The 6,316-nt window shown below is 42.7% G+C and overlaps 1 long non-coding RNA gene across 1 annotated transcript; it reads right to left on the bottom strand.

Annotated features, from left to right (window-relative positions):
• Nucleotides 1-1,503: 1,503 nt before the first annotated feature.
• On the bottom strand, nucleotides 1,504-5,231 carry LOC102499530 (uncharacterized). Its single transcript, XR_333697.1, has 3 exons — nucleotides 4,857-5,231; nucleotides 3,194-3,387; nucleotides 1,504-1,651 (listed from the first exon to the last, which is right to left on the bottom strand). It is a non-coding gene; the product is annotated as an uncharacterized LOC102499530 (long non-coding RNA).
• Nucleotides 5,232-6,316: the final 1,085 nt, after the last annotated feature.

Below are 6,316 nucleotides of genomic sequence, written 5' to 3'. Positions count from 1 at the left end.
ACTGTTCCCTGGAGGCCAGTGATAGTTCTTTGCCATGTGGGCTTTTCCATTTTGGCTGCTTATTTCAACAAGCCAGCAGGGAGTCTATACAGTGAGTCTGCCAACAAGATAGAGTCTTTTAAAATTAATTATTTAATTAATTATTGTTATTATTTTTAAAGTTTACTGTAGGGCATGCAAACTCACCAGAAAGAAACAAAGAGAGAGGAAAAGTGAGAAAGCAAGCTACCAGATCTGGGACTTGAACCATGGTCGGCCATGTGGGAGTCCAGTGCATTAACTACCATGCCACCTGTATGTTCATGTAATGTTATATAATGTTCATAACCACCCGATGCCATCACCAGTACTATATTCTATCAGGTAGCAATAGGTTATAGGCTCCACACACCATGAAAGGGGAGACTGCACAAAGGAGGTGGAAATCTTTACGCCATTTCTTATGAACTCCACTCTTGAGTATCCTGAATGAATTAAATAATGTCTGCTTGGAAGTTGCCTTGGGATGATACCCTGTTACACCAAGAATCAATCCTCCTTTTCTTCAGTTATCTTCACTTATTTTCAGATGTTTAACAGTTGTTTTTTAAAATAATTATTTATTTAATTTTATTGATTACTATTATTATTTTTAAATTTGTTACAGGGCACGTGTGCTCATAGAGAGAGAGACAGACAGAAAGAAAACAAGGCACCAGGTCTGGGGCTCGAATTGGGGCTGAACATGGGGAAGTCCAGCGCCTTAACCACCATGCCACCTGCTAGTCCCCCCACAATGTTTTAAAATGAGTTGATGTCTTTTGTTGATTTAAGGGCATGGAAGAAATTAATTACAAATGCTTCTCTGAAGTTACTTGACTGCATTTAGCTATTTTACCTGGTCACCATTATTTATATATATCAGGTCAACATTCCTTCATATGGAAAAGGAGATGGGGTAGAGAAAAGAAAATGATCCGTTGGATGAGGTGTGGGATACAGACTAAGGAGGACAAAGGACTTTTATTGGTCTCTGGATCTTGCTCCCTACTTACTGGACAGGCAACCTGTAAGGAATGGTGTTTCAGCTCTGAACTGCTGCAAGGGCAGAGAGCTTAGCACAAGTACTGGTCATCGTACCCCAGAAGAAAAATTCAGAGCTGTTGACAAAGTGCTGAGTTTCCCAAGATAGCTCTATCAGAAGTGGTTAAACAGGTGTTTAACTGTTAAAGAAAATCCCACTGTTGGTGCCAGCAGGTGGTGTGGTGGTTAAGGCAGTGGACACTCACATGATCGACCACAGTTTCAATCCCAGACCTGGTAGCTTGTTTTCTCACTTTTCCTCTCTCTGTCTCTGGTCAAATTAAAACATAATAAATAAAATTAAATAAACAAGTTTTTAAAAAAATAAAAAAGAATATTCCAGGGGCTGGCAGATGGTGTGGTAGTTAAGGATGCTAGACTCCCATGTGGCCAACCACAGTTCAAGTCCTCATCCTGGTGGCTTGCTTTTTCTCTCTGGGAGCTGGAGTCTGGCTTATGGCTCTATATTGAAGAACTCTTGCTTTTTTGATGACTGTTCCCTGGAGGCCAGTGATAGTTCTTTGCCATGTGGGCTTTTCCATTTTGGCTGCTTATTTCAACAAGCCAGCAGGGAGTCTATACAGTGAGTCTGCCAACAAGATAGAGTCTTTTAAAATTAATTATTTAATTAATTATTGTTATTATTTTTAAAGTTTACTGTAGGGCATGCAAACTCACCAGAAAGAAACAAAGAGAGAGGAAAAGTGAGAAAGCAAGCTACCAGATCTGGGACTTGAACCATGGTCGGCCATGTGGGAGTCCAGTGCATTAACTACCATGCCACCTGTATGTTCATGTAATGTTATATAATGTTCATAACCACCCGATGCCATCACCAGTACTATATTCTATCAGGTAGCAATAGGTTATAGGCTCCACACACCATGAAAGGGGAGACTGCACAAAGGAGGTGGAAATCTTTACGCCATTTCTTATGAACTCCACTCTTGAGTATCCTGAATGAATTAAATAATGTCTGCTTGGAAGTTGCCTTGGGATGATACCCTGTTACACCAAGAATCAATCCTCCTTTTCTTCAGTTATCTTCACTTATTTTCAGATGTTTAACAGTTGTTTTTTAAAATAATTATTTATTTAATTTTATTGATTACTATTATTATTTTTAAATTTGTTACAGGGCACGTGTGCTCATAGAGAGAGAGACAGACAGAAAGAAAACAAGGCACCAGGTCTGGGGCTCGAATTGGGGCTGAACATGGGGAAGTCCAGCGCCTTAACCACCATGCCACCTGCTAGTCCCCCCACAATGTTTTAAAATGAGTTGATGTCTTTTGTTGATTTAAGGGCATGGAAGAAATTAATTACAAATGCTTCTCTGAAGTTACTTGACTGCATTTAGCTATTTTACCTGGTCACCATTATTTATATATATCAGGTCAACATTCCTTCATATGGAAAAGGAGATGGGGTAGAGAAAAGAAAATGATCCGTTGGATGAGGTGTGGGATACAGACTAAGGAGGACAAAGGACTTTTATTGGTCTCTGGATCTTGCTCCCTACTTACTGGACAGGCAACCTGTAAGGAATGGTGTTTCAGCTCTGAACTGCTGCAAGGGCAGAGAGCTTAGCACAAGTACTGGTCATCGTACCCCAGAAGAAAAATTCAGAGCTGTTGACAAAGTGCTGAGTTTCCCAAGATAGCTCTATCAGAAGTGGTTAAACAGGTGTTTAACTGTTAAAGAAAATCCCACTGTTGGTGCCAGCAGGTGGTGTGGTGGTTAAGGCAGTGGACACTCACATGATCGACCACAGTTTCAATCCCAGACCTGGTAGCTTGTTTTCTCACTTTTCCTCTCTCTGTCTCTGGTCAAATTAAAACATAATAAATAAAATTAAATAAACAAGTTTTTAAAAAAATAAAAAAGAATATTCCAGGGGCTGGCAGATGGTGTGGTAGTTAAGGATGCTAGACTCCCATGTGGCCAACCACAGTTCAAGTCCTCATCCTGGTGGCTTGCTTTTTCTCTTTCTCTCTCTCTCTCACTCTTTGTCCCTCTCTGGTCAAATTAAAATAAATAAGCAAAAAATACAGTTAAAATTAAAAAAAAATTCTTACAAAAAAAAAAAAAAAAGAATATCCCATTGTAAAGAACTTAACTAGACACCCACCAGAAAAGAGGTGAGAAGAGACTTGGAGAGGTTCCCTGAATCTCCAAATACCTCCTTCCTCTCCTGGATGATGGCATTGGTTCCCTCTTAGTGAACTGTCGGTTCTTTCGTGAAGCAGTGCATCTTTCTATCAGTCATTCACAGCCTGGCGTGGTGGGAGACATGGGCACTGGGTTGGTCATATCCTCCACTGCCTGCGGTGGGGGAACATGTCCATGGAGAGAAAAGAAACTGTAACATGAAAATGAACTTGACCTTTGTCCCTTCTCTGCCTATAGCCTTTCCCTGGGCTTCCATTCCACATTACGGATAATAAAACTGATTTATATGTCACGAGAACCTTATCAGGAGTGTACTATCACATGTCCCAAATTCATACCCAGGGATGCCTTTCACATATTCCTGCTTCCACATAGAACGTTCCTTGGCTCTCTTCAGCCTGGCATTCTTAAGAGATCAAGTATGAGAACAATATTATTGGGAAAATGCTCTAACTTCTCCAGGTAGATGTTACTTCATGCTTGGATATCCTATATTACAATTGCCAGGATCAAACTACACTGGCCAAGATTATGAGCAGACTGATTTTCTTTTTTCTTTTAAGAGAGATTTTTTGCTACCGAGTGGATGTGTTCCTCGGAGAGACAGAGACAGAGAGCCAGAGAGTGAGAAATCACTCCCCAAGGGGGATGGCCACACTGCACTCCCTTCCCCACCCTTCTCCTCTCAGAATTTTGAGTGTGCATGCGTACACACACGTACCCAGCATGAATTTTAAGCTGCCGGGTCCAGGACTTGAACCGCAGTCCATTGCATGGGAATCCAGCGATGCAATCAGTACACCATCTGCTGGTCCCAATGAACAGACTGATTTTACCCATCACTCTTAAGAGCTCTTCGAGAGCAAATCTTAATCTCTCTGATACCTTCTTGAGATTGATGATAGTAGCTCCTAACATTTGTTGAACACATTATTTTTTAATTCATTCATTCATTTTAATTTGACCAGAGAGAGACACAGAGAAAGAGGGAAAGTGAGAAAGCAAGCCACCAGATCCGGGACTCAAACCATGGGCAGCCATGTGGGAATGTCCAGTGCCTTAACCACTACACTACCAGCTGATCCCCTATTGAACACTTATGACATGCCAGACATCGGGCTACACATTTTAAATGCATTTCTCATTTAATCTTTACAATCTTCCATATTGCTATCCCTGCTTTAGTATTGGGAGACCGAGGCACAAATAATTTGTGTAACATGTTAAAAGCCATGCAACTAGAGGCCCAGCCACTGTGGTGTGGGGCAGAGGATGCTGCTGCCTGATGCTGAAGCCATAGAGCAAGCCTTGGGTTTGGATCCCAGATTGGTTGGAACACACTAGACATTCCCACGGGGTGTGTATGGTTTTGGCTGGCTGAGAAGCCGGTAGGAGGGATTGTGACATGTGAGATCCTGTCTAAGGTGTCTTAAAATAAATAAAACTTGGAAAATTGTACAACTAGAATTGTACCTAGATGTGAACCTAAATAGACTGATTTCTGGGACTTTAACTCTTGACTTGTATGCTGTGGTATTATGCGTACTTCCTACTGTAGAACTGATTAATACATGCTTGTGGAGTGAGTAACTGAGCAAATATCTCACAACCTAGAGACTGACCTTGCCCTTAGAGCTCCTGCCCAGCAAAGACACGCATGCCTTGTCCAGGTTAGTCCCTGTAGTCCTCGCTTGCAGTCTCCCAGCCTTCCTTAAAGCAGAAGGAAGCATCTGGACTAGAGGCCTTGATGGCTGATAACTCTATTCGTCCTCCACCAACTCTGACCCGAGGAGCCCTTGGTTCCGGCTTGTTTGTGACCTGATACTTCAGCTTTGGGGCCTAGAAGCCACGAGCCTCTGGGCTGGCCCAGCTGCACGGGTCTGATGAACATTCCACACCTGTCAGCACTACAGGTCTGGCCACCAATGAGCCCAGACTGAGAGGGGAGGTGGGGGTTGTCTTGGCTTTGCCCAGTGGACTTTGTCAGGAGTCCATAGCAACAAAGCCCCAAGTGGATGCTGAGTAGAGTGGTGCTCTGCCTCATAGGGCCAAGGGTATTGTGACCTAGCTGCCACTTGCTGACAGGGCTAAGAATACTGGCATGTATGGTAGCCCAAAGGAGGGGCTTTCCCCTTTTACCGATGACCACTGGAACCCAGTGTCTGTGCCTGGCACTATGCTGGGTGTTTCGGACATAGAGGGCTTCATTGGCCCTTGAAATACTTAGAGCCTAATGGCGGAAGTGTTCCCAAGTGAATGACTGTAATATATTATTATCAGTAATTCGATACGTAAGTATCTGCTTTAGAGACTTTAAAAGGAGTATCTTGTTCTGCCAGTAGACAGAGTGGTATTAGGGTAAGCTGCCAGAAGAAGACATGGTTTAGTGTGAGTTAAAGTGAGGGACATTCCTGCACAGTAGCTGACACACGCTAGTGTAAACATAGTACTTGGCAGACAGTAGGTGTTCAAAGATCTCATACCATTATCAGCAGAGATTGCAGTAGCACCTCTAGGTTTAGGAGAATGAATGAGAGCGCTTCCAGTGAAGAAATCAGGAAAGGGCTCAGCTCTCCTTGAAAAGAAGAAGATAGGAACCAGCAGATGGCGTAATGGTGACGTCACTGGATTCTCACGTAGTCGACTGTGGTTTGAGTCCTGGACCTGATGACTTCAAACTCAGACCGGGCACATGTACATGAGTGCCCAAGATCCTGAGAAGAGAATGGAGGAGAAGGGACTGTGGCATGACCATCCTCCCTGGGGATGATTTCTTGTTTTCTGTCTCTGTCTCTCCAGTGAGCCCATGTGCCCTCTAGCAAAAATATATCTAAAAAATGAAATAAATAAAATAATATCCCCAAGGAATACATTTAGGGAAAGTATTTTAAAAAGGGGAAGTTAGGAAGATACTGAGCTCAGTCAGGTGATTGGCTTGTACTTTCAGTTCTGCCTCCATTATTTATACTTACTGTGTGCAGTCGGTAAATCGTAGGTTCCTTTCTGTAATTTGTAAAAGCAGAAAGATGGGTGACAGGGTATCCAAGTCTTCTTCTAACAACAGAACCTGATCTCTGTAATG

Source organism: Tupaia chinensis, unplaced genomic scaffold (genome assembly GCF_000334495.1).
Source record: "Tupaia chinensis unplaced genomic scaffold, TupChi_1.0 Scaffold000078_1, whole genome shotgun sequence".
Lineage (NCBI taxonomy): Eukaryota > Metazoa > Chordata > Mammalia > Scandentia > Tupaiidae > Tupaia > Tupaia belangeri.
This window is presented reverse-complemented; position numbering and strand designations above follow the sequence as displayed.